Source organism: Giraffa tippelskirchi, chromosome 6, assembly GCF_054371585.1.
Source record: "Giraffa tippelskirchi isolate mGirTip1 chromosome 6, T2T-mGirTip1v1.2.pri, whole genome shotgun sequence".
NCBI lineage: Eukaryota > Metazoa > Chordata > Mammalia > Artiodactyla > Giraffidae > Giraffa > Giraffa tippelskirchi.
Genome location: NC_137280.1, coordinates 107,831,120 through 107,857,619, shown reverse-complemented (window position 1 = coordinate 107,857,619; position 26,500 = coordinate 107,831,120). Strand labels below are relative to the sequence as shown.

The 26,500-nt window shown below is 36.5% G+C and overlaps 1 protein-coding gene and 1 long non-coding RNA gene across 2 annotated transcripts in view; one reads left to right on the top strand and one right to left on the bottom strand.

The window, feature by feature from the left end:
* LOC145509774 (uncharacterized) overlaps positions 1-26,500 on the bottom strand; it is a 404,239-nt gene that overhangs the window by 79,448 nt on the left and 298,291 nt on the right. Inside the window, exon 5 of the long non-coding RNA XR_014056401.1 lies at positions 26,118-26,256. This is a non-coding gene — a long non-coding RNA (uncharacterized LOC145509774). The remainder of the gene's footprint in view (positions 1-26,117; positions 26,257-26,500) is intronic.
* Positions 1-26,500, top strand: part of LOC145509773 (uncharacterized) — a 565,222-nt gene that overhangs the window by 382,899 nt on the left and 155,823 nt on the right. The gene's annotated exons all lie outside the window — the stretch shown is intronic.

Here is a 26,500-nt window from a genome sequence, read left to right as displayed (position 1 = left end):
TTATTGATATTTCTCCCGGCAATCTTGATTCCCGCTTGTGTTTCTTCCAGCCCAGCGTTTCTCATGATGTACTCTGCATATAAGTTAAATAAGCAGGGTGACAATATACAGCCTTGACGTACTCCTTTTCCTATTTGGAACCAGTCTGTTGTTCCATGTCCAGTTCTAACTGTTGCTTCCTGACCTGCATACAGATTTCTCAAGAGACAGGTCAGATGGTCTGGTATTCCCATCTCTTTCAGAATTTTCCACAGTTTATTGTGATCCACAGAGTTAAAGGCTTTGGCATAGTCAATAAAGCAGAAATAGATGTTTTTCTGGAACTCTCTTGCTTTTTCAATGATCCAGCGGATATTGGCAATTTGATCTCTGGTTCCTCTGCCTTTTCTAAAACCAGCTTGAACATCTGGAAGTTCACGGTTCACGTATTGCTGAAGCCTGGCTTGGAGAATTTTGAGCATTACTTTACTAGCATGTGAGATGAGTGCAATTGTGCGGTAGTTTGAGCATTCTTTGGCATTGCCTTTCTTTGGGATTGGAACGAAGACTGACCTCTTCCAGTCCTGTGGCCACTGCTGAGTTTTCCAAATTTGCTGGCATATCGAGTGCAGCACTTTCACAGCATCACCTTTGAGGATTTGAAATAGCTCAACTGGAATTCCATCACCTCCACTAGCTTTGTTCATAGTGATGCTTTCTAAGGCCCACTTGACTTCACATTCCAGGATGTCTGGCTCTAGGTGAGTGATCACACCATCGTGATTATCTGGGTCGTGAGAATCTTTTTTGTACAGTTCTTCTGTGTATTCTTGCCACTTCTTCTTAATATCTTCTGCTTCTGTTAGGTCCATACCATTTCTGTCCTTTATCGAGCCCATCTTTGCATGAAATGTTCCCTTGATGTCTCTAATTTTCTTGAAGAGATCTCTAGTCTTTCCCAGTCTGTTGTTTTCCTCTATTTCTTTGCACTGATCCCTGAGGAAGGCTTTCTTATCTCTCTTTGCTATTCTTTGGAACTCTGCATTCAGGTGGGAATATCTTTCCTTTTCTCCTTTGCTTTTTGCTTCTCTTCTCTTCCAAGCTATCTGTAAGGCCTCCTCAAACAGCCATTTTGCTTTTTTGCATTTTTTTTCCATGGGGATTTTCTTGATCCCTGTCTCCTGTACAATGTCACGAACCTCTGTCCATTGTTGATCAGGCACTCTGTCTATCAGATCTAGACCCTTAAATCTATTTGTCACTTCCACAGTATACTCATAAGGGATTTGATCTAGGTCATACCTGAATGGTCTAGTGGTTTTCCCTACTTTCTTCAATTTAAGTCTGAATTTGGCAATAAGCAGTTCATGACCCGAGCCACAGTCTGCTCCCGGTCTTGTTTTTGCTGACTGTATAGAGCTTCTCCATCTTTGGCTGCAAAGAATATAATTAATCTGATTTCGGTGTTGACCATCTGGTGATGTCCACGTGTAGAGTCTTCTCTTGTGTTGTTGGAATAGGGTGTTTGTAATTTTGCTTGTTTAAATTTTTTGTTTCTTGAGGTAGGCCTCAATCACTCTAAATCTCTTAGAACTGATTTTTCAGTTTCCTATAGATTCTGGAAAACAGTGTTTTGGTTTTCATTTGTCTCAGGTAATTTATTATATCTTCTTTTATTTCCTTACTGACTTACTGTTTTTTTCAGTAGCATGTTATTTGTCTCTGCATATGTGTTTTTCCCATTTTCCTTCCTATAATAGATTTCTAGTTTCAAAAAATTGTGGTAGGAAAAAATGCTGGATGTAGTTTCTATTCTCTTAATTAAATTTGTTGAGACTTGTTTTGTGTCCTAGCATGTCTTCTCTCCTGGAGAACACCCCATACACACTTGCAAAGAATGTGTATTCTGCTGTGTTCAAAGGGAATGTCAGTTCAGTCGCTCAGTCATGTCCAACTCTTTGTGGCTCTATCAACTGCAGCATGCTAGGCTTCCCTGTCCATCACCAACTCCCAGAGCTTGCTCAAACTCATGTCCATCGAGTCAATGATGCCATCCAACTATCTCATCCTCTGTCATCCCCTTCTCCTCCTGCCTTCAATCTTTCCCAGCATCAGGGTCTTTTGCATTGAGTTGGCTCCTCACATCAGGTGGCCAAAGTACTGGAGCTTCAGCTTCAGCATCAGTCCTTCCAATGAATATTCAGGGCTGATTTCCTTTAGGATGACTGGTTGGATCTCCTTGCTGTCCAAGGGAGTCTCAAGAGTCTTCTCCAACCACCACAGTTCAAAAGCATCAATTCTTTGGCACTCAGCTTTATGGTCCAACTCTCACATCCATACGAATGGAATGTAGATATCTATTAAATCCAAGCTATGTCATTTCAGACTAATGTTGCTTTACTTATTCTCTGTCTGAATGCTTTATCCCTTGAGGTAACTGAAATATTAAAGTCCCCTACTATTATTGTATTATTGTCAAGTTCTCCCTTTGTCTGTTAAGATTAGCTTTATATGTTTTGGTGCTTCTCTATTACATGTATATATGCATATGAGTGGGCTTCCCTGAGCATCAGTTAAAGAATCCACCTGCAATTCAGGAGACACTAGAGACTCAAGTCAGAGAAGGCAATGGCAGCCCACTCCAGTACTCTTGCCTGGAAAATCCCATGAACAGAGCAGCCTGGTGGGCTGCAGTCCATGGGGTCGCTAAGAGTCAGACACAACTGAGTGACTTCACTTTCACTTTTCCCTTTCATGCATTGGAGAAGGAAATGGCAACCCACTCCAGTGTTCTTGCCTAGAGAATCCCAGGGACAGGGGAGCCTGGTGGGCTGCCATCTATGGGGTTGCACAGAGTCGGACACGACTGAAGTGACTTAGCAGCAGTGACTCGAGTTCAGTCCCTATATTGGGAAGATTCCCTGGAAGAGGAAATGGCAACCCACTCCAGTATTCTTTCCTGAAAAAAGTCCCATGGACAGAGGAGGCTGGTGGGCTACAGTTCATGGGGTCACAATGAGTCAGGCACGACTGAGCACTAAACACAAGGAAGCAGGCATGCATACGAGTGTTATATCTCCTACTGACCCCTTTATCATTATACAATGCCCTACTTTTGCCTTTTTTATAGACTTTGTTTTAAAGTCTATTTTGTCTGAATGAATATTTCTGTCCCTGCTTTCTTGTCATTTTCTTTTGCATGAAATATGTTTTTTATCTCCTCACTTTCAATCTGTGTGTGTCTTTAGCTTAGAATAAGGGCTTCCCTGGTGGCTCAAATGGTAAAGAATCTGCCTGCAATGTAGGATATCCAGGTCCAATCCCTAGGTTGGGAAGATCCCCTGGAGAAGGGAATGGCTACCCATTCCAGTATTCCTGCCTGGAGAATTCCCAGGACAGAGAAACCTGGTGGGCTACAGTCCATGGGGTTGCAAAGAGTCAGACATGACTGAGTGACTTTTGCTTCACTTCAGAGTCTCTTGTTAGGAGAATATAGATGGATCTGATATTCCACAGATCTCTCATACTTAAAAAAAAATCTCCAAAACTAAGTCATCGATACTTTCAATTAAACTATGTCTCTCCACAGCAACCCCAAGCAACTTAAATGATGTTTATGATTATTGTTCAAATAATCCATCTAGCACTTATCACTGAATGTGAAACAGCCAGAGAGAAGTCAGTTTTCAAAAGGTTCTAGACAGATGAGGAGAGGGTCACAGACAGAAAAATAAGCAGGTCCATATAGCTACTGCTAGGCTTGGATTACCTCAACTACTAAAATTATGAGTAAACAGGATAGGACTATGTTAATGCTAACCCAGAGACAATCTGTTTTTATACTATTTGTATATTGCCTTATTGATATGAATATTGCTTAGTCTGTAGTTATGTATGTTAAGATATAAAAATCAGTTAGATATCCCCAAACAGGATAGAAGAAATAATATTTATTTCATATGTGAAATTCTTTATTTTTTATAGCCATCATGATAACATTATGATTAAATACATTGTTATTAAACACTGATTTGCCTCAGATTAAGAAAAGTGACTGATTTCTATAGAAAATTTGAATGGTGCTACTTGGACGAAACAGTACAGTAGAAACACCATGACACATAGCCTGTCAGAACATAATTTGAAAACCAGTTCTGACAATTACTAGTTACAGATTTGGGGGAAGGTTATTTATCTTTTTGTGATTTTTTTTTCTCATTTATAAAAACAGGGCTACATTTTCTTAGGGCAGGGCTTTTTTGTGTTTATTAAAAAAAAAAAAAATGTATGTGAGGGTTGGTCCTGCCATAGTATCAGGAGCTACAATGCTACAAATGATCAAAAGCAAGTGATGCAGTATAACTGTATTTTCTAACCTAATTCATTAATGAATGGAAAGTGAAAGTGGAAAGTGAAAGTCACTCAGTCGTGTCTGACTCTTTGCGACCCAAGGGAGTATACAGTCCATGGAATTCTCCAGGCCAGAATACCACAGTAGGTGGCCTTTCCATTCTCCAGGAGATCTTCCCAACCTGGGGATCGAACCCAGGTCTCCCACATTGCAAGCAGATTCTTTACCAGCTGAGCCACCAGGGAAGCCCTTCATTAATGAATAAGTGAATGTAAACAATGTTTTCAAGAGAGCCAAGCTAGATATATTTACTAAAGAGTCACTTGTTTAGACATGAAATTTGAGCTAAGAGGCTAGATAAGATATATGGAAAAGCCAAGAGATCAGATGGAGAGCTCCAATAGTTTATGACTGACTTACTTGCAAGTAAGAGTCTATTCTGTTTATTGAAAAAAGTATTTCCCCACACAGGTATAAAGTGCCAATAAATCTATCTATAGTTTGTCCAATTTATATTCTATTAAATTATTACATTTTATACTGTAATATTCATTAAACTATGTTTGCTTTCATTTCTATAGTTTAATGAACGATCTAGATGCTAAGTCATGCTCAAATCTACTGACAACTCTTATTATCAAAGAATAATACTTATCACTCATCTCTACATAAAGTAGCAATACAATGCTCTGAAAAGTTGAGTTTACAAGATCAGAATTGAACAGCAAAAATGTTTTATTTCATACAGAGGAGTCACAAGAAAAGTATTCTAATCTATCTGTTTTATTTAAATATTTGTTCTATCTTTGAGATCAAGAAACAATGATTTGGGAGTTGGGGGGAGGCCCACGAAGGAAGGGACACCTGTATACTTATAGTTGATTCACACTGTTGTACAGCAGAAACCAACACAACATTGTAAACCAATTTTCCTCCAATTAAAAATAAATTTTAAAAATAAAGTCAACTTGAAAAAAAAAAAGAAATAATGATTCATCCCTTGCCATTTCTGACCATTTCTTTAAAAATGACATAAAATTATCTTTAGAAAGAATGGCACCTTTAATACCTATGCAAAAGGAAGTATGAGAATTTAAATACATATATTCATTTCTCCACTCACATTTGACTGCATACATGGACAATGGAAAAACAAGCCAAATCCTTCCCCTTTTTTCACATACTCTTAGGTGAAGTTTGAAATCCACAACTCCAAATCTAAAACCATTCCAAAACTTCTTCATTTGCCAAGTCCTTTATCAGTCATATTCAGAGTATGTTTTCACCACTTCATTTTTCATAATACCTTCCTCCATTAATACCCTCTAAACTTTGCAAATTCCAACCTTTTTATTTGCTTACTTCTCTATAAATTCTTAGCTTTGGAAAATGAATCTTTATTTTGATAAGCATAGAAAACCTATTAACCATAATGGAAATGAAACTTCTTTTCTTTTCCTTGGTCTGTGGCAATAGATTTATCCTTGGAAATATTTCCTGTAAAAGCGTATTTATAAAGTTTATCTTTTCCCTTATAAAATGTAATTGACTTTTTGGCTCCCTCAAAAATGGTCCATGTAATGAATTTAACATATATAATGGGAAAATGCAAACATATATATAAGAAGAAAACTATGGAAAGAAAAATATGCTTAATTGTATTTAAGTTAAATATTTTTCAGGTAAATCTTGTCATGGCTGGATGCCATATTGAGTGCTCGATTGTGATTCAATAATTATACATACAACTTTAACTACCATGTGACCTAGACCAGTTACTACAAACATTAAATGTTTATTGTTTCAGCTAACCTATACAGCACACACTTGATGTTTGCCCTTTCTTAAATAGTTTGTTTTTTTTTAATCCTAAAGTAACACACAATTCTCTGTCTGTGTCTTTCTCTTCCTCCTTCCCTCCCTCTCCTGCCTTTCTCTCTGTTCAGATTAAGTACATTATTCAAATTAAGATGGGGAGGGGGGCATGAATAATAGGATGTTGAAGATATACAACAAGGGAATTGGAGATATAAAACAGGAGGGGAAAGAGTCACAAGAAAGATAATAACTAATTTTAGGTGCAAAATTATGTAAGAATATGTAGCCTCTCCCATTTTACAAAGCTACTCAGTCCTTCTTTACACAGATCACGTTCAAAACTTAGTTATATGTAAATAGGAGTTAGCCACAGCTCACCAAACACTTCATCATATTACCTGATTGCATTTAAATTGTTTATAGGTAATGTAGGGAGTGGATTATTTTCAGGAACTCTGGAAATAACAGCACTGTACCACAACAGTCAGGTTCCCTGTTCATCTGTTTTTAAAAAGTTAAATCCCTTTCATCCCTAGTGTGAAATTTTTAACAAAGTCTGATTTGCTGTTAAAGATTGCACAATGCAACATAATTCCAGCTTACTCTCAAATCAGGAACAAGATCTGAATGTTAATCTCAGCTCTGCCCCTAAGAGCTCTGTTTCAGGCAGTACTCATGTGAATTTCAGATACCAAAAATCATTTCAGAGTCTACCTCCTCTGGTCTGTTAAAATATCCTTTAAAAGAATATTCTTACTCCTCCTACCCTAACAGTGTGAGGTGCATATTAAATCATCAGCAATAAAGCCCTTATCAAAAGGCTAGGTGAAATATGTCTTTGTTGCTTCATTAAACATCCTTTGGTCAATTGTGACACCATCTAGCAAGAGGCACTATTCCTCAAGGCATTCTATAATACACGAAATTGGTAAAAAGTTAATAGAACCTACAAGTAAAAGAGGCATAATATGATCAAATAAATTTGGAAACACCAGGAAAGCTGAATTTAGTAAAAACAACCAGGTTTTTTTTTTTCTTTACGAGATTTCCCAAAGCTTTCAGTTTATTAAATTATGAACCCCCCAAGAATGAGAGAGTACATGCATAGTTTCTCAAAGCAGATGGAGGAGGAGGTCCACAGACTACAGAACGAGACAACTGGGCATAGATCCAGATTTAGTTTCTTGTCACTCTACAAGTTTAGGTAGTGAAAAATCTTCCTGAGACTTAGTTTCCTCATCTGCCATACGATGCAGTGGATAAGAGAGAGCCTCTGAAGAAAGACACACTAAGGCTCAGATCCCAGGGCTGTCACTTGTTCACTTGAGTTCTTAGGCAAGTTCTTTCTACAAGCTCTTTGTATATTGGAATTTCCTTTAGAAAAACAAAGGTAGCAACAATAGCATCTATTCCAAGATTTATCTTAAGGATTAAATTGCTCAGTCATTTCAAAGTGCCTTAAAGGACAGATGCTCAATAAAGGTGATTTTCTTTCTCTCCTTTCCCTTCCATCTCACACCCAGGAGCTCAAAACCTCTGTGTTGCCACTGGTTATCTTGATTTATTTCCCCACTTTGCTTTTTCCTGGAACTGGATCACAACCTCACATTTTTAACTTCTCATTCAATTTGTATGTTATTTCCTGAATGGTCCATCTTATTTTAACAATCAGTATATTATGCACTCTGCATTTTATTCCTTTTTATGGTTGCATGACATTGAAAGGAAATTTTAAAGAGCAGTAATGATGTATTTTCAACAACCACACTAACCAATCAGCTAAATGGTACTCTACAGCAAACTACTGTGTCCCAAGAGAATAACCTTGCCTTTAGTCGCTCATATGATACTATGCTTCCCTCTGAAAGGAAGCAACTTACATGCAACAGTTGATATAAGAGAAAAAAGAATGGAATGAGAACAAGGCATGTGGGTTCTATTTTGACTCCACAATCTCAGCCTTCAGTTCTTATCTCTGTTAAAAAGAAAAGTTAAATTAAGGTCTCTCCTAACCATGCAATTTAATTGATAGAGTGAAAAGAGAGATTCTTCTGAAAATCATACGCACACATTTTTAGAAAGTATCTGAATAAACTACTACATTGCAACCACCTTAAATCTGGTAATGTCTAGCATCCACATTACTTCAAGTTTTTACCCTTGTTATCAGTCTCCTCAATTCTAAGTCAAATGCACATACTTCAGTTCTTATTATTCTTAACCTCTCTACAACTTGTGACAGTTGGTTATTGATTGCTGTCTTGTGACATTTCTTCTCTTTTAGCATGCATGGTACAACACTGTCCTAGTTTACTGTTATCCCTCAAGTCATTTCTTCTCAGTTCTCCACACTACATTCTCCCGTATGACTGCCTATCTTTAAAGTTTTACCTTTGGTTGTCTTTATGTATGCCACATACTCTCCACAGCCCATTTTGCCTTCACCCAGAAATTCAATCACTACTGATATATAGATTCATCCATTCATCAAATATGGTTTTAGGGTCTATACATATTTGAAGTCCCACAATAGCCAAAGGAAGCAGTATTATAGGAAGCAAACATAGTTCCTGAAATCACAGAATACACACACACACATCTACAAATTGTGATAAATATCATTAAAGAAATGGATATGGTGCTATGTCAAAAATTATTAGACTGAGATGGAATGAAAGCTACTTTAAAGTAGTTAGAGAGGCTAATGGAGAAAAAATTAAAGAGGGAAGTCCTAGGGTATTAGATAATCTCAAAAATTGTGCATGTATATGAAATCATATACAGGATGTTCTCTTCCTACAATGTAATTCAACTACAAATAAGTAGCAAAAAGTAATGGAAAATATTAATGTATTATTTAAATTAAGTGGTCCACTATTTAATAGTGGTCTGTTTATAGTGGAATACCAGACCACCTTACCTGCCTCCCGAGAAATCTGTATGCAGGTGTCAAGAAGCAACAGTTAGAACTGGACATGGAACAACAGACTGGTTCCAAATTGGGAAAGGAGTACGTCAAGGCTATATATTGTCATCTGGCTTATTTAACTTATATACAGAGTTACATCAAGTGAAATGCCAGGCTGGATGAAGGACAAGTTGGAATCAAGATTGCCGGGAGAAATTTTAATAACCTCAGATATCCAGATGACCCCACCCATATGACAGAAAGCAAAGAGAAACTAAAGAGACTCTTGATGAAAGTGAAAGAGGAGAGTGAAAAAGCTGACTTAAAACTCAACATTCAGAAAACTAAGATCATGGCATCCAGTCCTATTGCTTCATTGCAAATAGATGGGAAACAATGGAAACAGTGACAAACTTTATTTTCTTAGGCTCCAAAATAACTGCAGATTGTGACTTCAGCCATGAAATTAAAAGATGCTTGCTCCTTGGAAGAAAAGCTATGACCAACCTTGATAGCATATTAAAAAGCAGAGACATTACTTTGCCAACAAAGGTCTGTCTAGTCAAAGCTATGGTTTTTCCAGTAGTCATGTATGGATGTGAGAGTTGTTCTATAAGCAAAGCTGAGCACCGAAGAATTGATGTTTTTGAACTGTGCTGTTGGAGAAGATTCTTGAGAGTCTCTTGGACTGCAAGGAGATCCAACCAGTCCATCCTAAAGGAAATCAGTCTTGAATATTCATTGGAAGGACTGATGCTGAAGCTCCAATGCTTTGGCCACCTGATGAGAAGAACCAACTCATTGGAAAAGACCCTAATGCTGGGAAAGATTGAAGGCGGGAAGAGAAGGGGATGACAGAGGATGAGATGGTTGGATGGCACCATCGACTCAATGGACATGAGTTTGAGCAAGCTCTGAGAGTTGGTGATGGGCAAGGTAGCCTGGCATGCTGCAGTCCATGGGGTCGCAAAGAGTCAGACATGACTGAGCTACTGAACTAAACTGAACTGAGTCCACTACTGGGCTTCCCAGGTGGTGCTAGTAGTAAAAAATCAGCCTGCCGACATAGGAGATATAAGAGACATGAGTTCAACTCCTTGGTCAGGAGATCCACGCCATGGAGGAGGGCATCACAACCCACTCCAGTGTTCTTGCCTGGAGAAGCCCATGGACAAAGGAGCCTGCCAGGCTATGGTCCATAGGGTCGCTAAGAGTCAGACACAACTGAAGTGACTTAGCACACACGCACAATCCACTACCTAAACAGTGCATTAGTGAAAAAAGCTATCAAAATGGAAATTACACAGTATTTTGAGCCAAATTATATTGAAAATGTGGCATTCAAATTTGCATTATACAACTAAAGCTAGGGTTATAGGAAAACACATAGCAATGTCATTATTTGAAGAGGATGTGTAGACAATCCGAAATCTACTTATACCTAATGTGTTAGAATTAGGAAGTTAATGAGGATATCTAGATGTAAAATTATTATAAATAGTTCTATTTCTCTATTTAGTCACCAATAAAATTTTAGGAAATAGATCTTTAAAAATAATACCATTTACAATAGCACCAAAACCCATACAATTCTAAAGAATAGATCTGATAAAAGATGTACAAAAGCCCTGCACTAGCAAAATATAAAACTTTATTGGGAGAAACTAAAGACTATCTTAATAAAGGGGAATACCATGCCTTTTGTTTGAAAGTATTTTCAAATTAATGTACTGACTTAATGTTACCCCTATAAAATCCTAGAATTCTTGTGAAATTAGCAAGCTGATTTTAATATTAACATAGATATAAATAGGGCCAAAAATTGCCAAGAACAAAATAAGAACACACTATACCAAGCATGATAACACTACTAGTTAAGGCAGTGTGATGGAATGGGCCAATAGAACTGAAGAGACAATTCGGAAATAGACCCACATAGGAATGGGCCCTTGATTTTTAACAGAACTGGTATTTACAGCAGGGGTGAAAAACAGTCTTTTCTATCATATAAATGGCAGTTTGTAAATTAACTAACTAGTTAGATATAAATAACCCCCACTTCACAACATACACAAGTATCAATCCCAAATGGATACTATATATGTGAAAGGTAAAAAAATAAAAATTCTAGGAACAAGACAATCATGTTTTCATAGCATAGGATGATTTGTTAAACAAGAAAAAATTCTCTAACACAAAGAACACTACAGATAAATTAGACTAGTAACTCTTTTTATAAAAAGACACAAAAAGAATATAAACAGCAAAGCCAAAATGAATAATTCTACATTCAACACTGACAATTAGTGTAGCATTGTCAATACAACATTGATAATGTAACTGACAATGAGTCTCATATTAAGGAAATAATAAAGACATCCTATTAGTTAAAAAGGAAAAGACAAGTCAATTCTTTAGTGAACAAGAAATTTGAACTGGCACTTTACAAAAGAAGGAAACCAAATGACCAATAAACATCTTAAATGTCACTCAACATTGATATTGATCAAGAAAATACAAATTAAAACTGCAATAGGATACCACTATATAACTTACCTACATGGTTAAAATGTAAAAACATACCTTCTAACAATATCATCAAAAGGCAAAGTGAAGTAAGCCAGACAAAGACAAATATTCATATAATATTGCTTATGTAGAACCTAAAAATAAATTATATGAATGAAGTATATACCAGGCAGAAATAGACCCATAGACATACAAACTTATGGTTACTAACAGGAAAAAGGGGAGAGGAATAAATTAGGGGTTTTGGATTAACATATACACACTACTGTGTATAAAAATAGACAACCAACAGGGACCTACTGTATAGCATGGAGAACTACACACAATGTTTTGTAATAAGCTATAAAGGAAAAGAATCTGAAAAAATAATATATATTATTATTAACATCGCTACATATACGTAACAAACATTAGTGGACAAACTTAAAAGCTTTTACGTTCTACCTCTGACAAAATAAGTTTTGCAAAATATTATTTCCATATTTACAAAAAGGCAGATTAAGAAGAAAGAGAGCAATAAATCCCCTCACTACAATGATAAGACTCCATCCCCATAATCAAACTACAATGACACTATTATGGATTTTACTGAGCCTATCAGAGAGCAAAGATCCCCAGCAGTATTGCTGTGGCCCGTTATAAGCATCTTGGATGAAAATACACTACACCAGAGCTCAAATATCTTTAAATATCATGCAAAGACAAACACATAAAGCCTTTCTCCATAGACTCAAAATGCATTTTTTTATTTTGCAGCAGTGCTCTTATAGATGGTAAACATAAAACGTCTTAAGAATAACTGGTTATTTGTCTTTCAAGCAATGATTTTCTTCCCAAATAGGTTACGTAGGACTCTGATTTTATGCAGAGAGGTTTTACACAAAAAGAGAACATTTGCCTGGAGGCTGTAGGGCTATCTCAGAATCTAATGACTGTGAGCTGTGAAAGAAGTAGCAGAGCCTCAGGATTACATAAGCGTGGATCTAAATGCTGCTGAAGACACAGAGACAGACTCTTCTGCTTCTCTGCGCATCTTTTTCTGTTGTGTTTCTTTCTTCAGACTGGCTTCTCCCACGCATCATACTATCTGATATACAATGTCTCTTTAAAGCTCCTGAGATCATTAAGAATGCAGTTACACAAAGAGGCTGATTCTTTATCTATTTTTCTATATGTATGTGTGTGTGTGTGAGTATGTATACACACTAATTATAATTATAATGCTATAATTAAATTTAAAATGTAAATAATATTAAATTATATTTAAAGTGTAAATTTATTATAAAAATTCGGTAAATTTATATTATATATGTATCTTTAACTTGATAATTCATTTGGTATTTGTATCTGTAATGTTTTTCAAGACATATCTTGATATATAGGGGACTTAAACTATATATACATATATATCCGTGTGTGTGTGTATACATACGTATGTATACACAATTTCCATGTTTAACTCAAGTGTATAATTTGGACTGAGCACCTATAAATAGATTACTAGCATGATTTAGTAAAAGGAGTTTTTGTGAGCCTCCTCCACTTCCATCAACAAGGTGTCAAGTTACCTAACATGCAAAATAAAAAGCCTAAAAAATGCCAGTAAATGCCTATTCTGCTACGTCAAGGGCAAAATTCTTTTCCAAGAAAATAAAAATCTACATGCTTAGCAATATTAGTGTTGACTTTCAACAAAGATTAATCACATGAAAAAAGTCTTTAATTATTTATAAATCTATATGCATTTGCTCTTAGAAAGACACATGCTTCGTATTCTATCATCTTACAGATGAACTTTGGGTTGGAACCAATTCAGCAAGATTCCCAGTCTCAAACAATAGATTTTCTATTGTTCTAAAATGGAACTAAGTGACAATTATAATAGAAAACCTATATTTTAAAATCTGTTTTACCTCACTGATATAATACACAACTTAAATCAAAACTCAACATTCAGAAAACTAAGATTATGGCATCCAGTCCCATCACTTTGTGGCAAATAGATGGGGAAACAATGGAAACAGTGACAGACTTTATTTTTTCAGGCTCCAAAATCACTGCAGATGGTAACTTCAACCATGAAATTAAAAGACGTTTACTCCTTGGAAGAAGAGCTATGACCAACCCAGACAGCATATTAAAAAACAAAGACATTGCTTTGCCACAAAGGTCCATCTAGTCAAAGCTATGGTTTTTCCAGTAGTCATGTATGGATGTGAGATTTGGACTATAGAGAAAGCTGAGCACCGAAGAATTGATGCTTTTGAACTGTGGTGTTGGAGAAGACTCTTGAGAGCCTCTTGGACTGCAAGGAAATCCAACCAGTCCGTCCTAAAGGAAATCAGTCCTGAATATTCATTGGAAGGACTGATGCTGAAGCTGAAACTCCAACCCTTTGGCCACCTGATGCGAAGAACTGACTCATTAGAAAAGACCCTGATGCTGGGAAAGATTGAAGGCAGAAGAAGGGGACGACAGAGGATGAGATGGTTGGATGGCATCACCGACTCAATGAACATGAGTCTGAGTAAGCTCCAGGAGCTGGTGATGGACAGGGAAGCCTGGTGTGCTGTGGTCCATGGAGTCACAAAGAGCCAGACATGACTGAATGACTGAACTGAACTAATTCAAAAGAATTCTGACTTTTTTTCAGCATCTTAACACCCAATTCCTGCAATATTCAGGAATTTAAATAATTCGAGTCAGTTTCACTTATTTTGTAAAATATTTAACTATATTAAACTGCAATAAAATGTATGCATTCTTCCAAGAATAGTGAGAAGAAAAAAAGGAACAAAAGCAAGAATTTGAACAAATTTACAAATGCAACAGAAATAATAATAAAGAATTGAAAGTAGATACTAATCTCTATAAATTAACATTCAACAATTAATGGGCCAAAACTATTAGATAAATGCATCCTATGATTTTAACCTTCAGGTTAATAAATCATCATTTAAATACCTATTACATTTCATATTACTTATTTATGGTATTAAAAGTCAAACAATAATCAGCTTGAGCTCATGGGTGAGATCTACTTCTAGCATCTACTTCTGCTTCATGGACTATGTTAAAGCCTTTCCCTGTGTGGATGTCAACAAACCGTGGCAAATTCTTAAAGACATGGGAATACCAGGCGACCTCACCTGTCTCCTGAGAAACCTGTATGCAGATCAAAAAGCAACAGTTAGAACCGGACATGGAACAATGGACTGGTTCAACATTGGGAAAGGAGGACAGCAAGGCTCTATATTGTCACCCTGCTTATTTAACTTTTATGCAGAGTATATCATGTGAAACACCGGGTGGATGAACCATAAGCCGGAATCAAGATGTCTGGGAGAAATATCAATATCATCAGATATGCAGATGATATCACTATAATGGCAGAAATCAAAGAGGAACTAAAGAGCCTCTTGACAAAGGTGAAAGAAGAGAGTGAAAAAGCTGACTTAAAACTCAACATTCAAAAAACTAAGATCATGGCATTCAGTCTCATCTCATCTTTTCATGTCAAACAGATGGGGAAAAAGTAGAAGTAATGACAAATTTTATTTTCTTGGGCTCGAAAAGCACTGCAGAGACTGCAGCCATAAAATTAAGACACTTGCTCCTTGGAAGAACTGCTGTGAAAAACCTTGACAGCATATTAAAAAGCAGAGACATCACTTTGCAGACAAAGGTCCCTCTAGACAAACTTGTGTTTTTTCCAGTAGTCATGTATGGATGTGAGAGTTGGACCAGAAAGAAGGCTGAGCGCCATAGAATTAACCTGTTCAAATTGTGGTGCTGGAGAATACTCTTCAGAATCCCTTGGACTGCAAAGAGATCAAAGTAGTCGTTTCTAAAGGAAATCAACCCCGAATATTCATTGGAAGGACTGATGTTGAAGCTGAAGCTCCAATACTTTGGTCACCTGAGGTGAGGAGTCAACTCACTGCAAAAGTCCCTCATGCTGGGAAAGATTGAAGGGAAATGGAGAAGGGGACAGCAGAGGATCAGATAGCATTACTGATTCAATAAATATGAATTTGAGCAAACTCCATAGTGGAGAACAGAGGAATCTGACATGCTGAAGCCCATGGGGTCACAAAGAGTTAGAGACAAGTTAGCGACTGAACAACAACAAAGAAGGATATTTGGAATGCAGTGAGAGAACCTGAAGTAATATCAGGAACAGATGGTATTTTTAACAACATATACTGACCATTTTTAAACAGACACACAGTGGGTAAGAATCCATATGACTAAAAGTTTTGAATAAGACAAATTATTTCACTTTGGGAAATTAGTTTTGAGTTTATATTAAGGCCAATAATTTTCCCTTATTGGATCTAGTGAAAGGACCAAGGATCTAGCAATTTCTCAGTTAATGTTACTGTTATTAAAATTATAGCCTAGAGGGATAGGGTGGGAAGGGAGGTGAGAGGGGGGTTCAGGATGGGGTAAACATATACATACCTATCACCAATTCATGTTGATGTATGGCAAAAACCATCACAATATTGTAAAGCTATTATCCTCCAATTAAAATAAATTAATTTTAAGAAATTAATTTTACAATGTCATCTTTTCATATATATGTATGTAAAACAAATGCACAAATGTATATAATAAAGACTAAATTGGGAAAGAATATCTATAAGCATGTATATGAAAATATTTTATAAATAACTATTTTATATGTATTATCATAGACATTGAAGTTGATAGATTGTTTGATCTCTGTATCTGTAACGATTACAGAGATACATCTCCTGCGGTATAATAGAGGACTCAACTCAACTAAAAGTATTCAAATAATAGATAGAAAGTGGTACATTACCATTATTGCTTACTTTTTGGTACGTTTATGAAACCAAAAACTTTCTACAAACATAAATGACAGATAGATGGCTGAATAAATGGATGAATGGTTACAGTTCATTGTTAAAAATGTTTTTGTCTTCAATAAAAGAAAAAATATTCAGTACAGAGACATATTTGTAATTGTTAAAAAATAATTAGAAATAAAGGAATGCAGAAGAAGTTTGTCTAAAACTAGATAACATATATTTGACCCATAATCTCACATACATAAAAGGGCTAATTAAGCAGTATATTTTGACAGAGAAGCTACTCTCTCATCCTTGATACCATTTTAATCTGTTCTCTGTTTCCTTAATTCCTACTATGAGTAAGAAAATTAATTTCTTATTGCAGTTAATTTTAATTAATTTAAATCCACAAAGCCACACACAACTATTTAAAGAGTTACATTATTTGACAGTTCAATACCAGATTATCTCTTTTCTAACCCCAAAAAAGGGCTTCCCCAGTGGTGCTAGTTGTAAAGAACCTGCCTGCTAATGCAGGAGACATAAGAGACATAGATTCATTTCTTTGGTCAGGCAGATGCCCTGAAGGAGGGCATGGCAGACCACTCCAGTATTCTTGCCTGGAGAATCCCATGGACAGAGGAGCCTGGTGGACTACAGTCCATAGGGTCACAAAGAGTTGGACATGACTGAGCGACTTAGCATGCACCCCCAAGAAGACCACCTAAGCATCAGGCAGTACACTATCTAAAAAGACACTGGTTTCTGCCTCCTCACAAATATTCGATTTCTGTACTTTTCTTCTATTATTCCTTAATGAAAAACAATGAATTACGTACATAAATTTATGCTGCTTAAAGGAAAAAAGTTATTTAAAACATGTGACCATGCTTCCTGAAACCATTTCTAACCTTTACATTTGCAGAACAAGCTAAGGGATGGCATTTGCAAAGACATCCCAGGATGATATTAACATTAACAATTGAAGGCATGCTCTGTAGGATATTTAATAAAAAGTGACTTTTCTTCTCTTTGCAGCATAGAAAGACTGGTCTTACACTTAAAGTACAAATACAAATCAGGTCTCAAGTTTGTGTCCTATGATCTCACCTGTCAGAAATAAATAATTCTACAGAATTAAAGAGCATCTCATACAAAAATCTCTCCCAACCTGTCCAGTGTGACACTTGGGGTAGTATCGGCCACCACAGCTCCTCTGCTCTAAGGTTCAGTGGTTAAAACCTCAGAAGCTAAAGAGGAGGAAAATACCATTTCATTTTCTGATCTTGAACCTGCTTTGCTGCCATGGAACCTTCTCACTTTTCACCCTCCTCACTCTCACCCAGCCCACAGGAAAGCTTGTCTCCGATGAGAATTGAAATGTTCAAATGACAGATGTTCACGGTGAATGTTATGGACAGTTGTGCCTTCTTTAGCTCACCTGGTGTTTGGAAGGCAACATGAAGCACAATCGTTCATTGCATAAGCTATAGAATCAGACAGATGTTACTTCTTTGAATATTCAAATATTCAAATTGGCTTGTATATTTACTATATTACTATCACCTTGGGCATGTTAGTTAGACTTTGTGTAGCCAAGTTACTGCAACTGCAAAATGGTGATATTAATAGTTGCCTTAGAGGATAATTACTAGGAAAAATCAAACATTACACATGTGAATTTGTTATCCAGCTTTTGACATCAAGTCTCCAAATGACAGCCGTCACAGTTTTAAAAGGACAAAATGGATAGGTGTGTGTGTGTGCTCAGTCGCTCAGTCATGTCTGATTCTACAACCCACCAGGCTCCTCTGTCCATGGAATTTCCCAGGCAAGAAGACTGGAGTGGGTTGCCAGGGGATGTCCAGGGGAATCTTCCAGACCCAGGGACCCAAGTCCCTTACATCCTGCATTGGCAAGCAGATTCTTTACCACTGCGCCACCTGGCAAGGCCATATAATACGAGTAGGTGTAATTGAATAACAATAATCTTAGGGAAGTGTTTATCATCCATTTGCGCTTTTCCTGCTTAACTCCTGTATTGAATTCTTCTCTTCACTGAAACTCTAAGACATTTGAAAACACAAATTACTTTTACCGCCCTTTGTTTTCTTGACTGAATCCTCAGTGAGGGAACATCCCAATATTAATAGCTCGACAACTACACTCATTTTTCTTCTGTCAAATACAACACTACTTCCATGATTTCCTTTATCAATAGAGGAAATTCACTTGTCATTAATTCATTTGACTCATTTGTCATTAATGTTTCATTCCTTTCATGAGATCAGTGTGCAAGTCATGTAAACTCCACAACACTGATATGTCTTAATTATCTTCCTTATATTCCTACAGGTTCTGCCTTACTACAGACTTTTACTGTCCTTTTCATCAATGTCATCCTCTACCTCCATTTATGACTCCTAAAAAGCACCCAAGTCACCATTATATAACGATCATGCCACTTTGCTTGGAAGCCTGCAGTGATTTTCATTTTCATAACATAAATCTCAAATTCCTAATCACAGCACACAAAACTGTTAGTTATGGTCATGTCTTTCTTTCAGGACTCTGTTTTCTACTTTTCACCCTCAAAAAACTATCTAGAGACTTACCAATATCCCCTGCTACTTTTAGATAAAAGTGATAGAAACCCACCCGAAACATTTAAAGCCAATGGAAGGAGATGCTAATGATAAAGGTATGAATACCTCACAGATTCTGATTTATAATATAAGCACAAATCAGATCACAGGGAGTGAAACTCTGAATGAAAAATAATTAAGTTGTCCTTTTATGGCATGGTCTCTAATATCTGCCTCCCTCAGTCAGCTCCCTGAGTCAAATTCTTGACATGCCTTCTCTCCTCGGCTCCTCTTGTTACATGAAACAGCCTGCCCACTTTACAACTCTATACAAAGGCACCTCTGCTCCAGAGCCCATTGCCTAGTGATTATTTTGCTGTTGGTCAGTGAATTACAAACCTAGTTCAACTCATCACTACTTGGGCTGAACCTGAGACTGACGGTCAGAGCATGCAGGGAAAACAAAACTAAAATGAAACAGAAAAAGAAAACTCACTGAGCATCATTTCCCTGGGGGCAGGATAAGAGGAGCATTAGAAGTTTAATCTCAAAGTGACAGATGGGTGTGGAAGGCACATTGACTAATATAGCCAAATGTACTCAAAACCTCTATATTTCCACTTTTATCCCCCTTGTTTGCTAACTATCCATTTTTCAAAATTCTATAAGATCCTTGAAGACAGAGATTGTGTCTTGCTTTTTCGTTGTGTCTGCAGTGCAGAAAATATGAGACAATCTACAAATCATTGTTTAATTAATTCACACATTTCTTGTCACCTCTCTATAAGGTCTTTGCTGTCTCTTGCAGAAAAAAAATGGCCTCTCCATTCCTTATATGCTATTGTAATATCCTCTAAATATACTTTTGCTAGAAACTAAAATACTGTTGTATTTGATTGCATCACTATACTGGACTATAAGAGCCTTGAGGAAATATTATGATATATTGATTTCTAACAACATTTCTAACCACTGCAGATGCTGAAAAATGTCTGTTATATAAATGACTGAATGAATGGGAAACTTTAACAATCCCTTCACATTCCTAACGTCCTTTGTGACTGATTCTTCCTTTATAACAGCACTATTTTATGTAAGGTTATATGGATCACCAGGAAAAAGGAATAAGTAATGCTGCACAAAGCTTGTCATTGTGTAGAACATGACTTAACACCTGCAAAAAGAAAAAAAAAAAAAGGTACTTTTGGCCTATTACTGTCCCTAGTTTCATTGGCCTTTCACTGGTGAAGCTGGGTCTTCAGCACACTCACTCTCTGAAGCATACTCAGGGGACTTTGCTAAAGGTCTTGATATAGAACTTTTGACTGATTTGCCCCAATGACTTAGTTATAATACAAATCTCTGTAGAATATACTAATTGGCTTTGTTTTAATACTCCTTTATCACAGCATACATAATTATTTTGTTTGGAGATCATCTAAAGGGTATACCATATGTCAAAAACAATCAGATGTATTATTCTTTCATTTCCTTAATGAACTTTCCCATACTTTATCTTTTCCAGTAAGTTACATATGAGTCACAGTTTAGAAATTAATTCTAAAGGAAAGGAACTTTCCAAGCATGGGAATGGTAAGTATTAACTTCAGTATATGACCATCTGTCATAGTTAATACCCATCACGGATTTCTCCCCTAGTGATTTGTTTCTGCACCCTATAAAAATCAGAGTTTTTGAACTTTGAATAATGGAAAATTCTTTGTATACTTACCAACTTGTTACCAAAGTTAATTTTCTTTAAGCTATAAATATTTGTATATTTAAATTTTTTTATCTCTATAGTTTAAAGTAGAAGTGAAATTCTTTAAATTCCTAATTGTCTGGAAGTAATCCCAATGAACACTACATTAAAAAAACAATTTGTTTTTAACATTACTTAGGGTTGTCTAACATCTTTAGACTTGCCTAATATTAAGGCTTTCTCAAAGTTTAAACAAACTTGGTTGAGTAAACCAAAAGTAGTATATTTTTTAAAGTTTCAAAATAGTCATCTCCAATTTTCCTATGTTGATTTAGGGTCTTGTTAAATGTCCAACAGAGAGAAGATGTCTCTGCAATAACCTCAAATAATCACAATGACAGCTCTCTAATCTGTATGTATTTTGTCTTTCCTGTTCTTATATGACAGTTAAGTGAATAATTGCTTTCCAAAACAGTCAATTACATCTGTTAATTAACTGCATTAATTATCTACAGGATCTTTCTGTACAATAGAGAGTTTCAGATATCACAAGGGAAATTTGCTTCATCTTTAAAGCATGTGGGTATTTCACATCAGTAAACATACAGTATTGCTTATGTAAGTTCAACCCACTATGAGTATCAACTGGTACCAGGGGAGAGGGGTAGAAATCATTTGGGAACAAACACCTCTAACTTTTCTTTGCAAAAATAGTGACATTCATCATCTTCTTTTGAAAGTGGTAAACACATAAGGAAAAATATAAAACTCAGGGTCAAAACAAAGAACAATCTGGAATAAGCAGTAAAAGCAGAATTCACCTGCTCTTTCTTTTCAAGAGACTCCTAGAAGTCCATGTGGTTGAAGAAAGATCCACCATTGCCTCCTGCAACACATCCCCTCTACATGTAAAAGGTCACTCTCAAAGCTGGGAGTCCCTCACTTTACACCATAACCCACCAAATTTGGGTTACATAACCTGAAAGAGTTAGATTTGCATTACTAACTACCTAAACATAGGCAAAGCCCTATCTCATGCTGTCTCTAATTTGTTGAAGTTTGTATGAAAGGGATATTTGAGAGATAATTAAGGTCATGAGAAAGAGAGTCATCAGAATAGAATACATTTTGTCTTGCCTCTCTGGACAGAACATTAATCTTAATAATAATTAAGATTATATAATTAAATTTAATAATAATTTTAATATAATAATTAAAAATAATCTTAATAATAATTAATCTTAATAATTTGTCTACTAGACAAATCTGTTTCAGACTAAATGATAGAGATGTGAAAAACATTCATAGAACAGGAAGGAATAATGAAAGTCAGGGAATCTACAGATAAAATTGTTGATTATTAAATGTCTTTAGAGAAGAGATTGCCAAGTTTGTGTCAGGGCATCCAAGACACAACTACCCACTGGTTTATTGAACTCAGTTAAAATTTTTTGAAAACCAAACAACGACAACAACAACAAAAAAAAAATGGGGAAAATGGCAAGAGACTTGCACCTTGTTTTAATCAACAGTTTTCAGGAAAATATGTTTTATGTTTTCTCATTTCATGTCATTTGAAGAGCACAAAATTATCAATAAATAGTATATAAAATTAGCCAAAAAAACCACTTGATCAAAATATATAGGTAGTTCTTTGCTCTGAATTGTAAAAAAAAAAAAAAAAAAGAAAACTTTTAAAATGAACATATTTCAGCACTAGCCTAAGAAAACTCCTTGGAAGGATATGGGTTGAATTATGCTATAGATTAAAGAAATCAGAATTAAAAGGTAATACAGAATATTAGGAACAGGAAGATAAATAAATGACCAATAGACAATGAGAAAATATTCTATGTCATTACATATTAGGGAAATTCAAATGTAAACCTCACAAGATAAACTTTCCAGCACTATGAGAGCTATAATAATTTAAAAAAAAAAAACATGAAAAATAAAACAAATGTTGGTGAGGATGTGGTGAAATTAGAATAGTCAGGCATGACTCGTGGGGCTGTAAAATTTTTCAGCCTTTATGGAAATAGTTTGATAGTTCCTCAATAAATTAAATGTAGAAATAACATGTGGCCCAGTAATTACATGCATGGAATGTAAAGAATTGAAAGAACTGAATTAATGAATTGAAGGCATACATAAAATATAGTATAGCCAAACAATAGAATACTGTTCAAAAGGAATCAAGTACTGACCTGTGCTACCACATGGCTGAACCTTGTAAACATTATATTAAGTGAAATAAATCAGACCCCAAAGTCAGATTACTATGAGCCCATGTATATGAATCATCCAGAATGATGAATCCATAGCAACAAAAAGATTAGTGGTTGTCAGGGTCCATTTGGAGAGGGCAAATAGGAAGCCACTGCTTAACGGATCCAGGATTTCCTTTTGGGTTGATGAAAATGTTCTGGAAATGCACAGAAGAAATGGTGGTGCCACACTGTTAATTTAAAAGTACATGCCACTGAATCACACACTATAAAATGATTAAATTGCTTATGAAAGAAATCAAAGATGACCCAAATAGATGGAAAGATATACCATGTTATTAGATAGGAAGAATCAACATTGTCAAAATTATTATACTAAAAATTCAGACTTACATTGAAGAAAGTAGGGAAAACCACTAGACCATTCAGGTATGACCTAAATCAAATCCCTTACAATTACATGGTGGAAGTGACAAAGAGATTCAAGAAATTAGATCTGATAGACAGAGTGCCTTAAGAACTATGGATGGAGGTTTGTGACATTGTAGAGGAAGAAACGATCAAGAACATCCCCAAGAAAAAGAAATGCAAAAAGGCAAAATGGTTGTCTGACGAGGCCTTACAAATAGCTGAGAACAGAAGAGAAGCTAAAGGCAAAGGAGAAAAGAAAAGATGTATCATCTGAATGCAGAGTTTCAAAGAATAGCAAGGAGAGATAAGAAAGCCTTCCTCAGTGATCAATGAAAAGAAATAGAGGAAGACAATAGGATGGGAAAGACTAGCGATCTCTTCAAGAAAATTAAAGATATCAAAGGAACATTCCATGCAAAGATGGGCACAAAAGAGGACAGAAATTACCTCTTCACTCGAGGTAATTTCCTTGCTGACAAACTTGTAACAGATATAATAACATTTAACTTATACTGAACCTAGGTACAATGAAAATATTCTGCTTAATGTTAAGTACTCTTAGACATGTCTACATTATTTAGATCAACAAATAAACATTAATATCAGATATTTAACACTGAATATTTCCCATTTCACATGAACCTGAAATTCATTTAGGTTAATTTCTCTTGTATTTAGAATTATTTGATTTGTAAGAGCTTTTTTTTAAAGGCCAGTTAGATTAGAGCTCATTTACAAACTGATCTCAGCAATCAGCAATATTATCATAAAAAACAAAGACACCCACTGAGACATATATGCATACAAGTAGACACAAGAGATCCTATAGCTATGTTTTCCAAACTTAGTTATTATTAAAAAATGGTTGGAGCAAGATTTTAAAAGGCTTTGTTCCCCTTTTTTGATCCTTTTGGTTTCAGGAATTAGATATGGTTTAGATAAGTGATCCAGAGAACTCTGGTCTAAAGGTATAGGAGGAGTTATTTTCTCAGGGCAAGAATTCTTAGAGAGGTAATTTTTTCTTCAAGCTTCCTCTGGAGTCTGAAGAATATTGTGACCACAATGTCAAAATTGTATTTTTTTTTTTTGTGACTATAGTTTTATAGCCAAAATCAGACAAGATAGTGCTCAACTTGGCCCTGATAACAACGGCAGATTGGTCCCAGCAGGGATTGTCCCTCTGGGGAAGTAGGGATCTTAGTTTGATCAGCCCCTGGCTGTTGATTACAGGAGGAAGTCCTGGACTTAAGGAAACTTCAGTCCATTTTCCTATCCTGTGTCAATAAAGATATAATATTTTTAGGTCATTTTTCTTGTCATTGGATCATAGCTACAGATTGACCAGTCATTTAAAAAATTTTCCCAAGGGATTCCCAGGTGGGGTGTGCAACCTCAGAGCGAGCAATTCACATATTAGCTCAGACAGTTTGTACCAGATGTCTGTGCACTCAAACCAAACCAAACCAAACCAGAACTTCACCAGCCAGGAGTCACACTCCAAAAGAAACAAAAGGCAAAGAGATGCCCAGAAATCAAAAGCCAAATGGCAAGAGTGCCCCAAAAAGATGGTAAAGTGATGCCCAAAAATCAAAAGTCAAATTGCATAAATGCCAAATGTGACTTCCCAATTCCACTAGACCTGTGACCTGGCAAAGTCAGCCTTTTTAGTTCTGATAGTTTCAAGCAATTTCTTGTTGATTTTCTGCGAAGAAGTTACTCTATCATTTCTTGTTTTAGAAGCTCCTAGATACCAGTCAAAGCATGGCTGGCCTTTTCTAATTGTGCACATAAAAATATCAATTTTAGAATATAAAAAGAACCCAAATTTGGCCATTTTAGGTTGAGATCTCTTTTAGTATAATTTCTCCAATTCATTAGGTACCTGCAAGTATGAGCTCCGTATGTATCGTACATGAATCTGGCTAGAGTGTTTCTGACACCCCTTTATTTCTGTTGAGAGATTCTGTTTCCCATTTTAAGCTAAATTTGTCAGGGATAAAAATCACTAGTGAACTTGTGTAGTGGGCCCGTGTGCTGCTTGTGAGCTTAACTCCTCCAGTAGTCACTCCAGAGTCATTTCAGCTCATCTTACATGTCTCAGATTCTGCCTCCGGCAGTCTAAGACCACCGTGGCTGCTCAGGTCACCAAATGGCCAGTTCTTATGTGTGACCCCCGGACAAGCAAGTATTTTAATTAATGAGTGGGTTTCCCTATGGGACCACTGCACGGTATGAGAACTAGGCTTCCACCACTCCCGTAAATTTCTCAGTCACCTGAGAAAACCGAAACCAGCCAGGAAGAGTCTTGTCCCTTTTCTTCAGAGCAAAGCTCTCATATATTTTCCTCACTTTTATCCTGACAAATTCTATAAAGGCAGTCAAATTGAGGAAAAGTGTCAGATCAGCATCTTACTTAACCACTCAACCAAGACCATTCAATCCCCTACGATGGAGCGACCTCGGCATCTTTCAGCCGAGCACTGGGTATTCCTTGATTTTTTTCCCAATCAAGCCCCCCTACCCAGTACCTTTTCACTGGGTGGGAAATTCTCCTGGTATCTTTCAGCCAGCCCCTCACCTAGCATCTTTTGACTGGGTGGGAATTCCTCGGTATCTTTCTACAGAGCCCCACTCAGTGTCTAGACCATGAGTGGGTATGCCCCAGATGTTTCACCCGGGCCCCCTCTAGTATGTCTACTAGGAGAGGGAAGGTAACCTGCTCCACCATCAAATAAAACTCAGAATCTCAACCAATACGGGGGATTCAAGAACCAGGAGAGACTTACCCAAATTCGTCTGCACTCCCCGAGGAGGCGGATGGACGCAAGGGTCCGCTGCTGGTACCAAAATTCTGGTTCCTCATGGAGTCCAGTCGAAGGAAGGAAATCCACTCTGGATCACTTCATCAGTTGCCATAACTGTTGACTAAAAAAAGATGTACAACTTGAGAGCTGTGAGTTAAGTAGTTGGGGCAAAATGAGGACTGCAGCCCAGGAGGCAGCATCTCAGATAGCTCTGAGAGACTGCTCCAAAGTGGCAGTAGGGAAAGTCAATATATAAGGTTTTGGTGAAGGGGGAGTTCAATACCATGAAGCTCATTTTACAAAAGGCTTTTTGTTACTCATGAGGATCTGATATCACCATGAGGGGATTTAATGCTTCTCTAGAT